This window comes from Apaloderma vittatum, unplaced genomic scaffold (assembly GCF_000703405.1).
Source record: "Apaloderma vittatum isolate BGI_N311 unplaced genomic scaffold, ASM70340v1 scaffold2825, whole genome shotgun sequence".
NCBI lineage: Eukaryota > Metazoa > Chordata > Aves > Trogoniformes > Trogonidae > Apaloderma > Apaloderma vittatum.
The window spans coordinates 32,913-53,409 of record NW_009716365.1 but is presented as its reverse complement, the minus strand read 5'-3'; the positions used below and the strand labels follow the sequence as shown (position 1 = coordinate 53,409).

Here is a 20,497-nt window from a genome sequence, read left to right as displayed (position 1 = left end):
TCCTGCTGTGGGATTGTGTCGCCAAAGCAGAGGGAAGTTCACTAGAATTATATACTGTTCAGATCTGCTCTACTCCCACCGATACTCACAGAGAGTTACTGTACAAGGGGGAACAGAGATGCAAAGCTCTAGCATACAGCAAATGCGTATGGGTGGAGAAAAGCAAAACAGGAATCCTGGCACATAATAAATATTACAGATGCTGATTGTGTGCATAACAGCTTGCTAAGCAGAAGCAACAGGAATGCTCATTCTATAATCAACTGTGTTCCAATTTAGTTCCATATTATAGGTGTTTATAACTCATGGAGCTAGGAGTAAATCACTGCTTAAACTCAGTAATGTCAAATAAACTATACATTAATAATTAAATGTTTTTCCCCTCTAATGCAATATTCCTAACACCAAGCCCAATGAGTTCCTTTTCAGCTAAATACAGAAATAAGTACAATACATAGAAAAGATCTGGTTGCCTGTGAAGCTGTTAAGACTCAGAACCAGTTCTTAAAGGACAGTCATTCAAGTTTCTGATGGACAGGAATTTTCTTTTCAAAATAATTTCAGCATTTATGACTTCAAAATATATAGGTTATTGCTACACTTGTTCTGAAGCAGTTACATTCCTCCATCAGAAATTTGCTGGCAAAGACTCCAAGTTTGCTGGTAACACTAGTGAAAAATTTTGATTTTTCAAAGACTCTATCTGCAATTGATATTAAAAGCTCATTTCCATTTTGAGTGCAGAACAAAAGAATTAAAGATAAACAGTGAATTGAAACTTTTTGTATTAACTTGCTTCCATTAAAACAGTATTTTCATTTGGCTTTTATCCAATGACGAGTACTAAAAAGAAAGTTACATACATTCAAAGAGACCATCAACAAGCATATTTCCAGAACTACGGTTTACCCCAACAAGACTGATATGTTAGTAGCTGAGGATACAGAAAAAGGCAGAGTGTACTCAGAACATAAAACAACAGGTTTTCCTTTATCTTAGGATATCTGCCTTGTTTGTATATACATGCCTGCTCTACACACATATAAATATATATGGTTTAGTATTGGTGCCTTAGGATACCAAGTAGCCTTAAGTGAAATGTATACTTAAATATCCTTGGTATGGGGATGCTTGTTGATGTTATAGTATTCATGCGAAGGTCCAAAGAATCAGACTTTGACAAAGTATCCGGCAAATCTTTTATCCCATTTTCTATTCAAATTACCAATTAAATATAAACATTTTAAAGACAGCAATGACGGACTGAAGATGATGGAATCCATTTCAACCAGCTGTAGTGAGCCCAAACATCTCATCATCTGGATGCTTTCTGTACTCAGCTGGAAGACAAATTGCCTTCCTAAAGGGTTAAGACAGGCTGGGCAAACTGCCATCTCGAAATAACTCCCCTTCCACTGGAGAGGCCAGAAGCCCAGACAACAAACACTAGATGCTTAACAATGAAGGACAAGTTTTACATGAAGAAGTATCTTTCATTAGGCCAGCTCGCATAGTTTCAAAAAAAATGTCACAATATCTGGGGCACACAAACCCTTTTCTGTTTAAAAAACCTCACAATGTCATTCTCAGCCGGGCAAGCATTCTTATTTTGGAACTAAGGAAAGGCGAACGAAGGAAGGCAAAAGATTTGCCCATGGCTACTGTGCAAACCACCAGCAAACCAAGATCAAAGGTCAAGTGGTTCTGGATGTACATTTGGGGGGGCTCCCTTCCCAGCTAACATCACTTCTCTGATACTTCTGGAGTGCTTGCACTGCACAAAGAAAGACTCGTGCAAGTGCCTTAAGTGAGTTTTTGGAGGTCACATTCAACTCATGAAGGTACTTCGGTGTCATCCACCAAACGAGTACATTGGCCGCCGATAACAAATGAAACCACTTCAAGTTAGAAGAAAATCCCATGCCCCACCAATACAATGTATGTTTTTTAAATGGTCTGATCCACCTACGCAAGTATTTCCACAAAGCCAAAGCACAGCCATTGCAAGGAGGAACAAGGCTTTTTTCATTAGTTGTTTTTTTTTTTGTGGGAATTTTTGTGGGTTTTTTAAAATAAAAATTATAACCTCACACTGAGACAGATTTTTTTCTTAATAAGATTAACTGAAATGAAACAAAAGCCTGGTTTTAGGCAGTGTTTCTAAAAAGGAGAGAGTGACTCAGCACAGATCAGAAGTGGTTTATACATACAGATACCTAGAGGGAAAAATTACTGAAAAATTTGTTTACAGTTCTGACATTGAGATTGCCTACAGGTAAATAGTCTAGATGAGAATTAGTGTCTCAGGGTGACTGGTCTTTCAAAAGTCTCTAATCTGATATAACCCTTCAGTGAGCTACAGCTAGATATCTGTGTGCTTGCCCCTTGGGGACTCATACACGAGTCCTGACCTTGAATGGATACCAGCTGGCCTGGCAACGTCTCTTACCACCGGATCTGAAATAGCTGTGATGATATATCCACTGTGGGTCACAATTAGCGCTGCCACTTGACAAGGAGTAATGTCTTCTCTAGTTCGTGTTGCAGTTGACGGGCACAAACAAAAGACTTCCCAGAAATTGTTGAGCGGTACCCAACAGAGCAGGAACAATCTGGAGGGAAGCTTTAATAGGCCATTGAAGAGAACTGTGATGAGCTAAGTATGAAATAGCAATAGAAATAATAGAAGAAGATTGCAAAACAAGGGCATAAGGCCTAATAGGAGAAGATGTGCCAGTTGGAAGCAGGAAGGAGCTAATGCTGGAAAGAAGCAATCACAACGCAACTCTTAGAACAACAAATCAGATAAAAATGCCATGTTCCTGCTGCATTTAGCCTGAGAAGCGTTGAGCTCTGTCGTGTATCTCGGTTCTCAGCAGACAGTATCATGCCACCAGCTCCAGCTCCCCTCCCAACGAAGGGGCCCCACAAGCCCACTCTTAAACTTGCAGAGCTTCACACAGAAATGAGCTGCTGACTGCTTTACCTTCTCCTCCTCTTTCCATAACCTGTAACATACATCTCTACAATGGAAGTCTGAAGTTTAAGAACTGGATGCCGTGCCACTAAGAACTACAGTCAGGCTGGGAAGAAGCAACACCTCCCCAAAGAGGAGGAGGCTCTGCTTCACTCTAGGTACAACTTCACAGAGCTACAGTGATAGAGAAACCAGTAAAGGGCATCAAACGAGGCTCAGAAGATGGTGCAAAGTTTCCAATTCGTGCATTTACCATTCGTGGAAGAAAGTGACTTGTCATTGCAGAGGGAAGTCAAGTACAACATGGAAGAGAAACTGTAAACTTTTTTTTCTGATTTTCTGAGCCTCTGGATATACTTCTTCCCTCTGCGTTAATAAGATCTTACATAATCATTGAAGCTACTGAAAAAATACCATTTATCTCAAAATTCCCAAGCAGCCAACCAAAAGTTGAACTTGGACAACTATGACAAAGCATTTCCCAGTTAGGACCCATCCAGTTTAAGAGTCTCATGTTCTGAACACTGGCTAACAAAGACACATTGTGCAGCACTCGTAGTCTTAGAGAAGCCAGCCTTTGAGAAAGTCATTTCCTTCTTCAGAGGAGGCCTTACTCTTTGAAAATTTCTGAGATTTGAGGTAAGAAATGCACACAGATGGAAGGGAGCAAAATTAGCAGCAGAAAGCTGAGCCCTTCAGACAAGCTGGCAGAAGAGATCACAAAACTTGTTTTCAACGAATATTTAACTGCAGAAGATCCATTGCTTGGAATGAGGCCTGTTTAAGTTGTGCATGAGAGAGGTGTCCCTCTATTTGTGCTTTGAGATTTAAGAAAGAATAACATATGTTTAAATATTTCCTCATTCTATTCATATTTTAATTACTTTGACTCAATCCCTTCTGCCCCTATCTGAGCTAGAACAGAACCAATTCTGTTGAGCGATTTTACTTTTCAGCTATGTCTCTTAGAAGAGACTGCACTTTCTGAAGTTAACAGTGTATTTTTTCAGACAGTTTCCGCTTCTAGAAGTGATAACGCTTGATGTTTTTAGCTACTACCAAGGACTGGTATCCAGAAAGGCTCTTGCTTGTATTTGCTCTTATAGTAAAGAAAGTCACAGCTAAATCTTGTGCTACACTTTGGGGAGCCAAAAAATAACGGGATCTGAAGGAAGCAAAAAAGTTGGGCCTCCAGGGAAGAGTGGACAGGACAGGAGACCCAAGACTGACCAAAGTATTCCATTCTATATATGTCACATTCTGTATATAAACCATCAATCCCAAGCCTTGAGTTCCCAAATCCAGCTCCAGTAGGCCACTGTCTCATCTTGGAACTCTCCAGTGCCTGTCCAACTCTGCAGCATCAGTGGTGACTGCCATCAGGGGGTTGGATTCGATATTGGCTTTGTATAGATTTCATTATTCTCTTACTAGTACTCTTATTGTCTCACTAAAGCTGTTTTAGTTTTCAAATCCATTAAGTCTCTCTGCCTTATTCCCTTCTCCCTTCCCTTTGGGGAGGAAGAAGGGTTAATAGAGAGCATCTGTCATTTATTTAGGGGCCATCCCAAAGCGAACCCTTGAGATCTGCAGAAGTTAGTCTTCCATGGACTAACAGGAGGGAGAAAACCACGTGCCAGGACTGTAAGGGGCTAAACAAATGTCTCAGACAGTATGAGGCGCCTGCCTGGCACCTGTCTGTGTTTGTGTGGGGGTGACTTGGGGCTTTGCTGAGCCTCCTGCCCCAGCCCTGCACCGGGTGTTTCCTGACCCCCCTGCCCCAGCCCTGCACCGCTGGAACTGCGGGAGTGGGTAGAGCTGGGAGCTGTGGCTGCAAGAAGCCGGGAGAGGGAGGAGTAACACCCCCCTCGGAAGCCCCCACCATCTCCCAGCCTCGTTCCTGGTCTATGGTGGGAACTTGACTGTACAAAAGGTGCTCACCCTGGGCAGTTGCATGCTTTTTTCCGCCCGCCACTTGGAGATGGCAGCATGTGCTGTGGTCGTCGCTGGATCCAAGGGTGGTGATCTTTCCTTTTTCTATCACTTTACTTCTCTCTTTTTCTATCGCTTTACTTCTCTCTTTTTCTAGGGAAATGGGTTTAAGTTGAAGGAGAATAGATTTAGACTAGATCTTAGGAAGAAGTTCTTCAGTACGAGCGTGGCAAGACTTTGGAATAAATTGCCCAGAGACGCTGTGGCTGCCCCCTCCCTGGAGGGGTTCAAGGCCAAGCTGGACGGAGCCTTGAGTAGCCTGATCTAGTTGAGAGGCATCCCTGCCCATGACAGGGAGGTTGGACTAGATGATCTCTACGGTCCCTTCCAGCCTAGGCCATTCTATGATTCTATGGCAAGACCGGTTTCTTTTGTTTACTAATAACTCGTCGTTGTGAAGCGTGTTAGTTGCGCTGAGTGGGCAACTGAAATACCTCGGTGTCGGGTGATTAATAAATAAAATTGCTGTTTGAATCCTTGGTGTAAGTCACCTTAATCCTGGCCTGGGAATTAGCGAACCTGAGTGAGTCAATGTCCTGAACTTCGGGACGTGACACAGGACACAGGAGTAAGTACCAGGCTGGTCCTTTCAAGAAGGAAACCTGGTAACTATGGGCCTAACTAGGCTCATGTTGTATGGGCTTCAGTATATTAGATTAGCAACATGCGATGCAGAAGGTGGGACATGAGGGACATAGGCTGTCACAGCAAGGCTCCTAGGTCTGCTCCAGGATTTGCTTCTCAAATTATTTATATAGTTCATAAGAGTTCTTATTTAATAATAAGCATTTCACTAAATGGCCTACATAGTAAACTGATTGACCAGAAAAAAATCAGTACAGCATTCTGTCCTGCATAAAACAAGAATCACATCAATAAAATCTTCCCAGCTGGCAGCACTGCAATGACAAAAAACAACACCGCACTCACTATCTGTAGTAAACATTCTCAAAATATGGATCTATATGAAACATTTAACCTTGGTCATGCAAAAATTATCATTAAATTAGATATCCACTATTCCTTCTGCATTCAGAAAAAACTTTTAGCGGTAACAGTTATGATCTTCCAGTTGCATGGACAAACATGGTATCTTCCATCCTGTCACTAACAGCTGATCACTATGATGATGATTTACAGTGACCACACTTAATGAATAAGATTGCATAGTGAAGAACACAGTGTTTCCCTATCAAGTTGTTGAAGTAACTGATGAAGCTAAAATGGAATTTACAAGCCAGTTTAAGAACAGAAGAATTCACTTTGTTCAAACAAATCACTTTATTTGCTTTTCTAGGACACCTCAGAACAAGTTAAGATTTTATAGTTCTACAACAGCGTAGATGCTACAGAGCTGCTTTCAGAGTCACCCTTAGCACTTCCAGTACCAAATATGCCTGTAGGAAAGCATGTGCCTGAGGGTTTGATTTGCCTCTGGAGTAAAAGTTTGCTCAACTGTTTCTGTCCTTTTGAGGTTGTTACTCCAGAGACAGTTTAAGGGTTAGAAAATCAGTATCAATTAAAAATAAACCCAAAAGTGATTCTTAGGAGCGAAGCAGATCATACTTTTGCTTTAACAGCACCCTTCAGAGAAATGTAACATTTGTGTTTCCTGCATTTCAAACAGTGATATTCCAACTGGTAAACACTTTTCATGCATTCTGTAATACATTAGGTGTTAGGTGCCCAATTGGTTTTAATCTCTGTCCCATCTTCTTTTCAAGAAAGTCTGAAATTTTACATGGACTATCCTCCACTTGCCTCACCCCCACTCCCCCACGGCTTCTGAATGGTGCTAGTTTGTTTCATTAATACATCAGTAACTTTTTGCTGAGCAGAGAAAGTAAAGATCAGGAGCCAAGACCACAAACCCTACTTTTTCCACATATATCCAGCCTAGTTACTTGCTGACACTATTACCCTAAGAGCAGAAAACTATTGTTACAGAAACAGCATAGAAGTTACAGAAGGATTTACTCTTTGGCCCTAAAAAGCATTCATTGGACAGTAAGACAAATAAAAACATAGGAACAAAAGAAAAATATTCACCATGTTCCTCTTCTAACGATAAGCCTGCACCATCGTTCTATATTGTTATCTACACCCAGCTTTTCCTCACTAGATACCAATATCCCAAACCAAATCAGATACTGCTTTAAGTACTCCTGTTTCTTTTAGTCTCTCAGAAAAGACTGCTCCATTGCCTGTCTCTGACCATTTAGACATTATGCTAATATGCTACTTCTGAATTCAACTCAAGGGAGGGGGACACAAAGCTAGGAGACTTAACTGCAGAAGGCAGAGACCAGATAGTGCTACCACTGCACAAAGTCCTAGTGGAAAAGCAAGATTACGGCTATTATTACTCATTATTAAGGTGAACAAGAAACATTCCCAGGTTTACACTATGGAAAACAATTCTTTCAGCTCTGAATTTGAAGCAACAAACAAGCTAAACCACAAAATGTTTTTTAGAAATCTGTTTTAGCAGATTAAACCATCTTTTAAAGTCATACATTCTGTATATGGTTAATTCTGCAAGTGATGGGAAAAAAGTTGCATTTAATATAAGGAACATTAGCTTCAACTCAAAGTATTACCTCTTCCTGAACAGAGATACAGGTATATTCACTTCCTTAATGCTTTCACATCCCTGCTTCTAAACCAAAATTTACAGGACAAGTTATACTAGACAATACACAACAGGTATAGTATTTTTAGCCTACACATGACAAAGAGATGCTAAATACTATGAGAAGCCCAGGGCTATCCCAGGACCATGAAGTCAGGAAACATTCTGTATCCCTTTGAACTTTTAAGAATTAAAGGCTAATCTCCTTTTTAAAAGGGAGATTGCTTAAAGCTTTCCGCAGTAGATAAAATCTTTCCTAGATGAACTACATCTGTTCATCACATCATTTACAGTCAGCCACATCAGTTCATCTTGGAATAAAACACAACAAAACTGGGTGGAGGCTAAAAAGTGATTATTCTGACTCCAGTCCTTGTATACACACGCTTCAGCGTGAGCTCCCTGCGTTCAATGGGGGCTTGTGCTCAGCCACCCTTCCCCAGCCCATGCCCTCATCTAATTACAATTTCTGTATCCTCCGGTCCGGCAAAACTCCCCTTACCTTCCTTTGTGTTAAGGCACTAGAGACAGTAATTTACGTCTAATTAACGGAACTGAGTCATAATGAGCCTCTTTCTTTTACGAGTCTTGAATGTTAAATGTTCAAAATAACCAATGAAACCCAGCTTTTAGTCCTGCTCCGTGCACTGCTAGGTTTCTGCAGCACAAAGCTGTTATTCAGGCCTCCTTGCTTTGCATACAGTCAGAGGGTCGGGGGTTAGTCACACTGACAAATTCTTTCTAATTAACGGAACTGAGTCATAATGAGCCTCTTTCTTTTACGAGTCTTGAATGTTAAATGTTCAAAATAACCAATGAAACCCAGCTTTTAGTCCTGCTCCGTGCACTGCTAGGTTTCTGCAGCACAAAGCTGTTATTCAGGCCTCCTTGCTTTGCATACAGTCAGAGGGTCGGGGGTTAGTCACACTGACAAATTCTTAAGATGACACACACCGAGGGGTTTCGCTGCCCAACACTGGCTTTAATATTTTAGCCAAGCAGCCACGTTGAGACAGGCTCATCCTTCGGCACCTGGCGCCTTTCTCCTCCAGCTTTGAGATGGCATCCTTCCACCACCGGCCGAGTTCGACCCGCGCTCTTGAGGAGGGATCAATTTCCACGCCAGAGATGGACAAAAGGCAGGATGGAAGGTGGAAGGCAGGCGCACAAAGGGCTGCCCATCTGCCCAAAGGAAAGCATGACAAAGCACTTTGGCTGCTGATTCAGGACAACTACCAAGACGCCAGTAGGTAAATCGAGGCTACCAAAGAAACTAGCTAGATTAGGAACAAAAATCATGCACAGAAATACTAAAAAGAAAGGAAACTGAGCTGCTTGCTCTGGAAAAGAGGAAACTGCTGCTGATTAAGGGAATCGAGCCACAGTAATACAAAACTAATAAATAAAATATTTAAAGATATTGATCTATCAGCCCAAAAGACAGCCCAAGTTCTTCTGAAGAACCCTACTTTCATCATCGTGTTTTAAGTTCTATGGATAATGCTGATGGTGCACACATTACACAAATACTAACGTGTTACTATAAGCAGGAAGACAAAAACCAGTCTAAGAAAGACGAGGTAGACCACACAACCATGGACACATTCCTTCTTCCATGTCCACAAGAGGTACTAGAACTTTGGAAGAAAAGTCAAACAGGCCCTCCTACCTGCACAGCACAGATTCCACCCACATCCACTCAACTATGGATGGAAACAAAAAATGACAAATAACAGAGTTTTAGTATCTGAAGACTATAGACTGAAAATGCAGTAAAGATTTGCAATTATCCTTTTAATTGTTCTTCATTAAAACAGTTCTGTGTGTTCGTTGTAGCATGCAATTTAAACTCACTTTTTCCAAACCAATTTTCCGAAGTTTATCTTCTTTAATGGTAAAGTATCATGCTTGATGTTAAGTGACATGTAAATAGTTACACATCCACCTACTCATTTTTATCTGTAGTACACTGAAAATGCAAAGTTGTGACAGCAACAATAAAACCTCAGACTAAAGTTATTAATATTGAAATGAAGTTAGCATGGAAACATCCAGAGATCAGACTGTGTCGGTACGGTTACCTTACCTGCAGCAACCTGCATTTCCATACATATTGTTGCCTCTAACTTTGTAGTCACCTTCTCAAAAAATGTCATGGAGCAAAAGAACAGCTTGAACAGACATGACGTTTAGTTTTCAGCTGTTCTGACTTACCTCCTCACTTCCTCTACATCATTCTTTTTATGCAAACTTGCGCCAGTGGGACAAAATGATAGGTTTTATACTATGAAAATAATTCATGATTTACTACATAAACTTTTAGGGTTTTTTTGTTATAACAAACTGAATATATTCAAAGAACTACGCATGTTCCCCTCCATTGTGTTGGTCAAAATAAACTGATGCATTAAGCTCATAATCTAGTCGCTTGGTAAAAATATTTAAATTCCTTAATAGAAAGAAAAAGTGATTATTTTTCAATTGGTTAAAAGCACCATTTGTTGAAGTTGAATTGCACAAAGAGCACTTAATTTTATAGTCACATGAAAAGAGAAAACATTGTATGTTTAAAAAAATATACTGGTCAAACATTCATTTTTTTAATGTACTATTCTAGTCTTTCACGTTAATGGCTTATTAAATGTAGCTTTCAAAGAAATTTATCATATAAAGAAAACAATTTAAGTACATCACACTGTATTAAAGCTAATCCTCATTTGAAAAAAATACTCGTAATGAAGTAAGTTCGTAAGTGGAATTGCTTTCAGAACCAATACGAGTTCTCAATCAATTAAAGAACTGGTTAATCAAACATGAATATTCTTAGTAAAATTACTGCAGTCTCTTTAAACCCAAGCACAGAAAGAAAGATACACAGTTTTCCATTTTCCCTCATACGTTATTTTGCTTCATATGAAAATGCAGAAAGAAATATATCAAGAACCAAATATCCTGAGTTTTTCAAGGATTATCTTCCTCTTTCTTCAATCAATCCAGTTCTGCTTCTGTAAAACTGAGTCAAATGGATTTGCAAAGGTTCATTATCATCATTTGCACATAAAATGCATTTTTACTGGAGGAGTATACAAGGCAGATAAAAAGGCAAGGGGGAGGGTAGCTGCTAATAAAAAACACACACCCAACATGAAAAACTATTTCTAGACCAGTTTCCCCAACTAATACAGATGAGCACACAACTAAAGCACAAAAATGGCAATTTGCTGACGAGACCACTTTGTTTTCTAAGAGCAGCAGGTTCAGGCTGACGTGTACCACATTTTCTCAGAAGTTCCCAGAGAATGGTTGTCAGGAAGAGGTATTTTTTAAATAGTATATACAGTGTTTCAATCCACAAAACACAATGCCAGGGGCATCACAGATTACATGGATCTTTCCCTGAAATAACAAATACAAAGCCTGACCAACAAAGCTACAGATAATTTTCTACTTCAGTATTTGCAAAGGACTTTACTAAATTTGATTTCTTTAACAATTTTTTTACCCCCATAATTTCTACTCTCATTTTCAACATTTTTTAAACACAGTTTATGCAAATAAACTGACTTATGAAAAAAGCCTGTTTGACTTACAGTGTATCAATGGAGGACATGGTTGTGCTAAAGTCGGATTGCTTCAACTTGTGATGTACTAGACTAGACCTGAGAGCATCCTACTTTCTTCTTCACTATGAAAACTGAATGTGAAAGCCTGCTTCCTCACGTAGATAAAAGTTTAAGTGTGTATATTAAGAATTTACTCCTAAAAATTTAGCAGCAGTGGTCAATGAAATTTTAATGCTAGAGAGATGCCAGACAGGATTCATTTCTGCAATTTAAGTCTCAAATTTGTTTAATTTATGTGGCAATGTAGTCATCCATTTAACAGCCTGCCAAAGCAAAACTTGCAGATCTATGGGAAATTAGATTGCGAGACAGAGATAAAGATGGCTGGAAGACTCGTAATAAATTTGTGTGTGTGCCTGTGTTTCGTTAATAGATGTCTCCCAACTGGAAACCCCCTGGCCTTCTCACCGCTTTTCCAAATACCAGGTTCTTAATTCTCAGTTATTGGTTCCACCTTGCTAGAAACTCTATTCTTCACTCAGACATAAAAGTCCTTTTGTCCCTCTTCCTATAGAATGATCAACGAGAACAATAATGGCAACAAAAACGTCAGGCTGGAGAAAACTAGCTTTAAGTCTGGTCTCTACAGAGGACTTTTTAATTGCTCGGTCAGCTTGTTCTCTTCTTTTGCATTTGCACATCTCCACAGCTGCACGATGCCAAACTCGCACAGCATGACAGAGGGAACACACAAAATGTGTGCATCACTATTACTACCACATTACAGGAGGACAAGATTTGCAATGAAACTAATATTAGAGTTGTTTCTCACCCCCTGAAGTTTTTGCCTTTATAAAGCTTTTGTTTAGGTAACACAAGTCATTTCAAGTAGATTAACTTAAGCTTTGGACAAAGGCTACCCTTTCGGTTGCTACTGGTTCTGAGGGGTTTGTCTGTTTGTTGGGGTTTCGTTTGGAGGTATCAGGAGTTTATCTTTGCATAATACAGTTTCAGCAGAAAATGTGCAAATGCTCTGAAGAGCAAAACTGTGGCCGATGCATTTTTCTGTTTCTGGGAACAAGGAAATACACGCTTTTCCTATACACAGCAAGATAATACCTTGCAGCTGTTTACACAGTCATAATAAATAAAGAGCAGATATCTAAGAGCTGGATACCAGATCCAACTTGAAAATATTACCTCTCAGTTCAAGGATAGTTATACGGTAATAAATTTTGACCAAAAGAAGTTCATCATCATCATCACATTTTTAAAAAAATACATAAATATAGACTTTTTGCCAGTATCAAACCCAAATATTGCTCAGACTTTTAGTAAGGACATAATGGTGACCACTGAGTCATCCAATCGTTTCTACTTTGGAAGGGACTCCAGTTTAAAATTGCAAAAAATCCAAAATGCAACACTAAAGGCATTTAGAAATACATTACTTCAACACCTTAGGACATGGTGCATCAAAGGGATGCCTTTTTGTTCTTTTTTTCCTTTCTAAATAATTATACAAATGGAGACAAGCAAATCCTCTTTTCAGAAAGGCAACATATTGTTCACTTCAGAGCAGAATTCACATCCAGTACACATTTCTTTATGAGTATAGGACCCCGCTGAATAATGTTTTCACAGTACTGCAGACTACAGTATAAATCCTGGGTCACAATTAAAGCGTCCCATGGCTCCATCACAACAGCTAAAATTCCTCATGTGACCTAGCACAGCACAGTGTTGGTATGTGCTGAAGGGACAGCTAGGGCAGAAGCATCGTGTTTGTGACTAAAGCAGAAAAATACACTGCATAATGCATGTTTCTCTCTGGTGCTCATTTCGGAAGCACTAACACACAGACCAAAAGAAAAAAAGTATTTAATTTTGGGTATTTAATTTTGACCAGCATGAGAGCAAGAGCAAAAAAATTACTTCTAAAATTGCACTGCTATTTTACAGAAAAAAAAGAAAGAGAATTCTAGGAAGGGCATTCTATACCTTACTATATTATTTCTTTGGGTTTTTTTAAAGCATCTAAGAGTGATGATTTCATTAGGTAAGCAGGTTTGTCTTGGTATTAGGTAGACCAGTAATGTATATTCGAACTTGGCCTTTGCAATATAGATAACAGTCTAAACTTCTACTGAGGGTTTCTGTCTGCAGTTCTTCAATTCCCCGCATATGACACCACCTCCGTGCTGTTAAGAGTAGGGCAAAAGTAATGTACCCGAGATTGCTATAAAGAGTAAAGAAAACTTTTCTTGAAAATACTGAATTTAAACTACAAACTTTCAGAGAAACTGTACTGTGATCCACCAGTTGCAAGCTTCTTTTCCTGTAATATTATTTTCTTAAGTATTGAGTCTTTTGATTATGAATATATACACTCACACAGAAGCAAAGGTTTATGCATGAAATAATTTTAACTAGTCATCTTCTCACTATAAGGGATCATTCCACTCTACATGTGGTAGTCAATACGATGTTAATAACTTCTGAAAAGAAATAATCAAGCCGGAGAAAGCCAAAACATGGCAAACAAGTTGTATATTAAAAATATTTCCCGTGTAAAAAGATGGATGCGCTTGCAAATAAGTCTTTGCTATCCTGAATACTCTTTTTTTACAGCATTTATAAAGATTATTTCAGTAATAAATAAATATCCACCATTTAACACCCAAGCAGTTTGTTCCAAGCATAGGAGAAAGTATTTCACACAGAACTGAGGTATCTGGCGATTTACATTAAAAAACTCCAATAATTCTTTAATGAACAGTAACATTTAAAATTGTATTGCCAACATGGTTGTATAGTATTACACCTCACACTGAAGTGTGTCAAAGGGGAGACTACCTGCCAATGATTATATGCTTTCATGTATCACTTTCAAGTCACATGAAGGGAAACACAGAATTTGGAAAGGAGCACTAATTTCAGCACAGAAGTTAAAAATTCTTGACGAATATCCAGCATGACAATTGTTTTTTCCTTCTCTCCCTCCCCTCTCCCACACTCAAAGCAAGTTTCCAGAGGAGGGAAAAAATTAAAAAGAACAGATTCATCAACTCTTTCCTCAGGACATCCAGAAAGAGCTAGGAACACATGGAAAATAGTATTTTTATTTTTTTTCCTTTTGTGGAGGTGTAGAACATTTTCTACTGGATGTGTACCTCTCCATCTAATAACTTTAAGCCTTCTGATAGCAGAACTTCTTAATATCTCTCCAGCAGCCCTTCCATGATATACAAACAACAGACAGAAACATAACAATTAGATCTTAATTACAATCTTCATTACAAGTGAGATCTACAACTGACACAAAGTAGCTCACTGTAGAGACAAGGAAGTCATGATTGCTCAATGCATTTCAAATATTTGTTGTTTTACTCTGCCATATTTTCAGAAAAAAAATCTGCTATGCCACAGGAAAAAAAAAAAGGAGAGATTGAGAGACTTTACCTATTAGATAACAGTTCTGGAGGTCAAAGATTCTTTTACTCTGCTTCAGTTTGGAGATCTGTCTTCCTCAGCATTGCTTTCTTGCCCACAGTGCGGGCAATGAAACTCAAAACACGTATTTCTTAAAAGGTTCCCATTAAATTTGGAAAAGCATGTATTACTTGGGGGAAAGAAAAGATCATGCTTGCTTGCAGTGATCTCTTGCAGACAGCTGGCAGATGGGACAGCTCCCCAGACTCATCTGCTTTCTGATTCTGTTTCAGATACCCAGCTTTTCTAAATAATTTTAATTGTCTGACATAAAATGCCTGGCAGTAAGTCATACAAATTTCTTCTGTACCACGCTGTAAAAAAATCTACTAGTTTTCGCCAGCATAAGAGTTGTCATCATTTATATATTTGTAACAATCCCCTCCTTTGAGTCAACTGCTCCTCTTTTTAAAAAAAAACATTCAAACATACAAGGTGATTACAGGTTTCCAGGTCAAGAAAATATAGCTACAAAAAGGACTACAAATCTATGGCCTCCCTCATAACCAAAGTATGGCTAAGTTGCTCTGCTTCAGAAGAAAAACCCTTGCACCCATTGCACCTACTGGATGCTGACACTTCTTTCCTTTAAGTCAACTAGAGACAACTTCCCTCTTCTATTGACCTACAGAAGAAAAAGAACATGGCCTATGCTGTTTGTGGCTACGTCATCAAGGAAGCCTATAGGCAGGATAACTAGTGATAAAGGCTCAATCTAGTCTATTATTGCCTCTCTAGTCTTCTAAATTCTTTGTTTGTCCAAGTCTAAGCAAGGGAAGAACAAAGACAAACCAAAGAAAGTTAAGCAATAAACCTACAAAGGTGCCTGGAAAGAGCAATTAATACTGAAATATTAAAGAGCTGAACATACTATGTATCTTGACTAAGCAACACATGAAGGAATCATCATGATTATCTGCAAAGTATTTGAAGGACACAGGAGAGGGACGAGGAGGAATTCTGTAAGGCCGCAAAACCCCTGAGGGTACCATGACAGTACCAGCCTGCGTAGGTAAGGACAATGGAAGCAGTGCACGAGGAAAAAGTCTTGAATAAGAATTATTTATCATGCAGTTGTGTTTGAGTAAGTTAACACTTTCCCTGACTCTCTGAACTTCCAAACCTCTGCAATATCTCTAGAGAAAAACAGCCTTTTGTTTGGAAACAGCTCTCAGCTCTTTGCAAAGTACATGACAGTGGCCAGTTTGTGTCATTCACCTGCGGAATTTGTTTTCTTCTCTGCAATTTTGGCGTCTTCTCACATTGACTTTTCTGGTAGAGCAGGAATTATAATACATGGATTTGGAAAGCACTATCACCGGCTAGACAAATAAGAGATGTTTTCTTCTCCCCCCCCCAAATAAAACAAACAGGAACAGCAAAATAAGAAAGCCCTTAGAGAATCCTTCTCAAACATGGAAGAGAAAAAAACATAAGAAAACTTCAAACCTGCGGGTAAAAAACCAACCAAAAAACAACAACAAAAACCATACCAAGCCTACTAAACAAGAACAACAAAACTCCAACCTTCTTCCCCTGAAGAACCCAGAGGTAACACTCTGACTTATTCCAGGGATGAACACCTTATCACAGACAAAGGGGTGAGAAAAAAACAACTCGCCTCTTTCCTTTTTCTGGCATTGGGTAAGATTTAGTAAATCTTAGCCCATCTTTTTTTCAGCTACATTAGCATCTGAAAAGCATCCATAAAACATTTTATGAACCACTTCCCACAGACAGCACTGAACAGGGCAGAGTCAAACTAGTGTAAGACAGAGCAGATGACGGAATGACTTAAATCCGAGTAGTTTATGCACTTAGATGTAGCAATTTCCTCACACTGGCTTTCTAACTGGGATCAGTTTATAAAAGTATCATGGGAAAAGAAAAGGACAATATCTCACTCATGAAGTCCTGTATATGACTCCACAAGATGAAGGAGTCTGCTAAGGTTGTTTTTTTAAAACCTGCAAAGGTTTGAGGTTAGCAACACCGACACTCCATAAAAGAGCCTTTGAAAGGGTCTGTGGTTCTCAGATTTACTAAACTAGAGTGAGAGATGCAAAAAATAAATCTATCAAAAATATCTGGCAATCAGAAAATTTACCTAATTGTCCAGGAAAAAAGAACAACAGATGTCACTGGATACACACTTCATAAGAATGAAGTAGATATACAAAATCAAAGGCAAAGAATGGAGTTATAGCATCCTTTCCAGAAAGATGCTTTTCTAAACGAAATGTAAAGTAAAATTATTTTTGGAGGGTGATGGGTTTGTTTTCCTGCGTAACAGGAGAATGCAATTTCTTTCATAAGTAAATATACAGCCTATTTCTTAACAATACAGCTGCAGCAGTACCACTGGGCTAACCTGCCAGAACTGGAGCTGCAAAAATAAAGTTTAGCTGAATCCACACAATTTTTAAAATTGAAGATGATAAAGAAAAAAATGCACTTTCAACTTAGGTTCCAGATTTAAAATGCAAGGCTAGCAATTAGAGGGAACATAATTAAACTTGTACAGTAAGCGTATTTGATGTAGATCTCTGACGAAAAATACACTGGGAAGTACAAAGCCATTTTTATGGCCGTGCTTTCCAGAACATGCACATTTTAGGGCAAGGACAGAATATAGCATCCTCTATTAAGTTTTTTGTTAGTTCACTGTCTCAATTCTGTACATACCATGGCTGTCAATTCAACTTCTAGAATGAGTCCCTTTCTATGAAACGTTACTGTGCTTGCGCAAGCCTCCAATTTTAGACAAAAGGCCATTACAATACCTTTTAGAAGGTTTCCTTCCACCCTAAGGGTTTATATTTTAAAAAAGCACACCCCTGAGGCATGGAATATAGCTTCCTAATTGGTAATAGCTTGTTTGAATATCCAGAAGATTTTTCTGGCAACACTGACCTTTGATGATTGCTGCTTAGAGTAATCACATTTTGGAAGGAGAAAAGCATCATTACTTTCCCTAAATGTGATAGATATCTGTTGATATCTGTAAATACAAATAAAGGTCCTAAATAATGTCAGATTTATATGATGCTTTTTCCTCAAATAATAAAATAATAACAATAAAAAAAATCTATTTCAAACGTCAATTTTATTTTAGTAACATAATTGTTTTTGCCTACCACTATTACGGCAAGGTGCTGTCCCAAAGCGCACCTGCCTGCAGCCCTCCCATCGACCTGCCCAGACTCTTCGTTCCCCCTGATTTTTTTCCCCCTGTAGCTTCAGCACAGTTCACAGAATTCACATTTCCTTTCTCGGAGCCTAATTTTAAATCTTTATTCAATATAGCGTCCCTTGGCTCAGCACACCAGACAGCAATTAGATTTTACGCTGTTTGAAGGATGGCACTCAGACTACCATGTGACTGCTCCTTAATTTGAATGCTTCTCCCTTCAATAACCAAGTTCTTAAGCAAAATCCAGATTATTTTACTTTTCTTTCTATTACTCAAGTAATGTTTGTTTGCAGTCTCCAAAAAAACCGCAAAGCTAAGAGGAAGAAATGCACCCAAACCAATGATGCCCAAACCCTGGACAGGCTGTCAAGTAAGCTTACTTACAGCCTGTCCTTTTAGGCGGTGCCAGGATTACATTTCATCCTTTAACTACCCATCCTCCCTCCTCCTGCGAATGTACCTTTGACAGAGGTTGTCAAGTAGAAGTGTCTTTAATGGGCCATCTGCATGGAGTGAATTTCATCCACAAACCCCATTTACTGCTACTGAGTATTTGTGTATTTTGTGCATGAATCTTCTACTGTATAATTTATGCAGTCAGTTCAGAAGTACACAGAAGTCATTAGATGAAGCTGAACATTTAGACTACTCAGAATTATGTTGTGGAACCCTGAGCAGCATTAGAAATGAGATTATCTGATTTGCAATGGAAAAGGGCAGAAAGCATATAGGGTTTTCAGTCAAATAGACACTTGCTTTCCTGAGCTAACATTATATAGTTCAAGTTTGCTCTTTGAAAAAGAAATGAAAAGAAAATAGTAGCTGTAATAACTACATATCACAGCATTTTGGCCCCTCCTTTCTTAGATCACTAAATCACTGCCTTAAAATTACCCAACACCCCAAAACCTTGTGGGAAGCAAGAATCTTTAACCAATGCCCAAATAACTGACACAGATGTTGGGGAATGCATGGTTTGGAGTCAAAACAGATATCACAGAATGCAAATAAACTTCAGTTAAAAAAACCAAAAAAAACACAAAAAACAAACAAAAAAACCCAACCTTGAACAGTTTTGTAAATATAAGCCATTAAAGAAATTATAACCTTCCATTTTTTGTCATGTTAATACATATGTGACAAATAATTTGTAAGAGAAATTCAACAAGAACGTTTATTTTTGGTCATTTTGTTTTACAAATGAGTAGAAACTAGTTTTAAGAAAATAACCTTTTACTGTATTAAAAAAAAATTGTTTACAAATTTCTAGTTCTTGTATGCATAAAAAAATGTGCTGCAGATAAATTATATACATACATTAATTTATGTTCCCAAAACTGCATACAACCTACAGAAAGAAAACAATTAATGTTTGCAAATGCATCATTCTGAGACAACACTTTCTTAAAGCCAAAACTTTCTTCATGTATTTCAGTTAGCCAGCTTGTAAATGAGAAAGAAGATGAAGACAAACCATTAACATCTTCTCGAGCTCACCCTTTGCTGTCCACCAAAAGAAAATCCTCACACTCTGGGCCTTGAAAGAGTGGTTTTCCTTTAGTATCATTCTTGCAGCTACTGACAAGATTTATCTTGAAAGAACTCCTCGTTTACAATAGAGATATTACTCTTCCATGAATTATATCGAATTGTCCAGATTTTTATTTTATTTTTAAATAAAAACTGTTTAAAAAAATCTGCTAGCATTGTTTTGGTCAACAAACAAAACAATAACTTGCAACTGGTGGGGAGGAGCAAGAAATACGGTGGGAGAGGGGGCTTGCAAGCCAGTTAATTAAGAAAAAATAAAAATCTAGATGCTCAGTGAGCATGAAAAATGGTGAAGAGATAAAACAGGCTCATTTTCTAACACTTTAGTCTTGGCATTTGACCAAGAGGTCCCTTCCTGGCAAGGAAATAAAGTCCTGCAAAGCTACCGACTGCTCAGAACATCTGTAAGTATAAACTTCTTCTGGACATTTATTCACTGTTAAAATATGCCCTCATTAACTTTTTCTTCTAATTGCAATCTAAAGTCAGTGGATTTTAAATTTTTTTTTTTTTTTTTCTTTTTGGCTGGTGCTGAAGGATCATCTAAATGTGCCCAGCTGCTGCCACAGCGAGCAGCAGAAATGCAATTGCTCACTCCTGGGGTTCTGCCAGCACAGCCCGATGGGCTGCTGCCCGTATCTTTGCAACCCCTCAGGAAAGTCAACCCTCATCAGTAAAGCCAAACCCAGAGCTACTAAAAATCGAGTTTGCTTGAGTATGAAGGTGGGTGGACTTTGACACGTTGTTTGTACTCTAAAAACCTACAGCGTTTATCTGAAAACTCTTCAAAACTTGTCGTATCCTGGTCATCTTGGACATCTTTCTAGTAAAATCAACCAGCCACACTTTCCTCCCTTAGCAAATCACTAACTTAAAATATAAGCTGACTTTAAAGTCTAGCTAGGCATATCATTGTTACAAAGAAAATTAAAAGAGGGAGTGAATTTCCCTCCCTGTTTTTAAGCTGACACCACCCTGTAATCTCTCTTGGAGAATAAGCATGGCCCTTTGAGTACTGCATCTTGTGGAACAGCTTCCTCCAAAGCAAAACCACAAACATTTAAGTAAATTGACACAATTATGGGGTTTATGAGAAA

At 38.7% G+C, this 20,497-nt stretch overlaps 1 protein-coding gene across 1 annotated transcript in view; it reads right to left on the bottom strand.

Annotated features, from left to right (window-relative positions):
- CDH2 (cadherin 2, type 1, N-cadherin (neuronal)) overlaps positions 1-20,497 on the bottom strand; it is a gene marked incomplete at its 5' end in the record, with an annotated part of 107,044 nt that overhangs the window by 63,060 nt on the left and 23,487 nt on the right. The window lies entirely within an intron of this gene.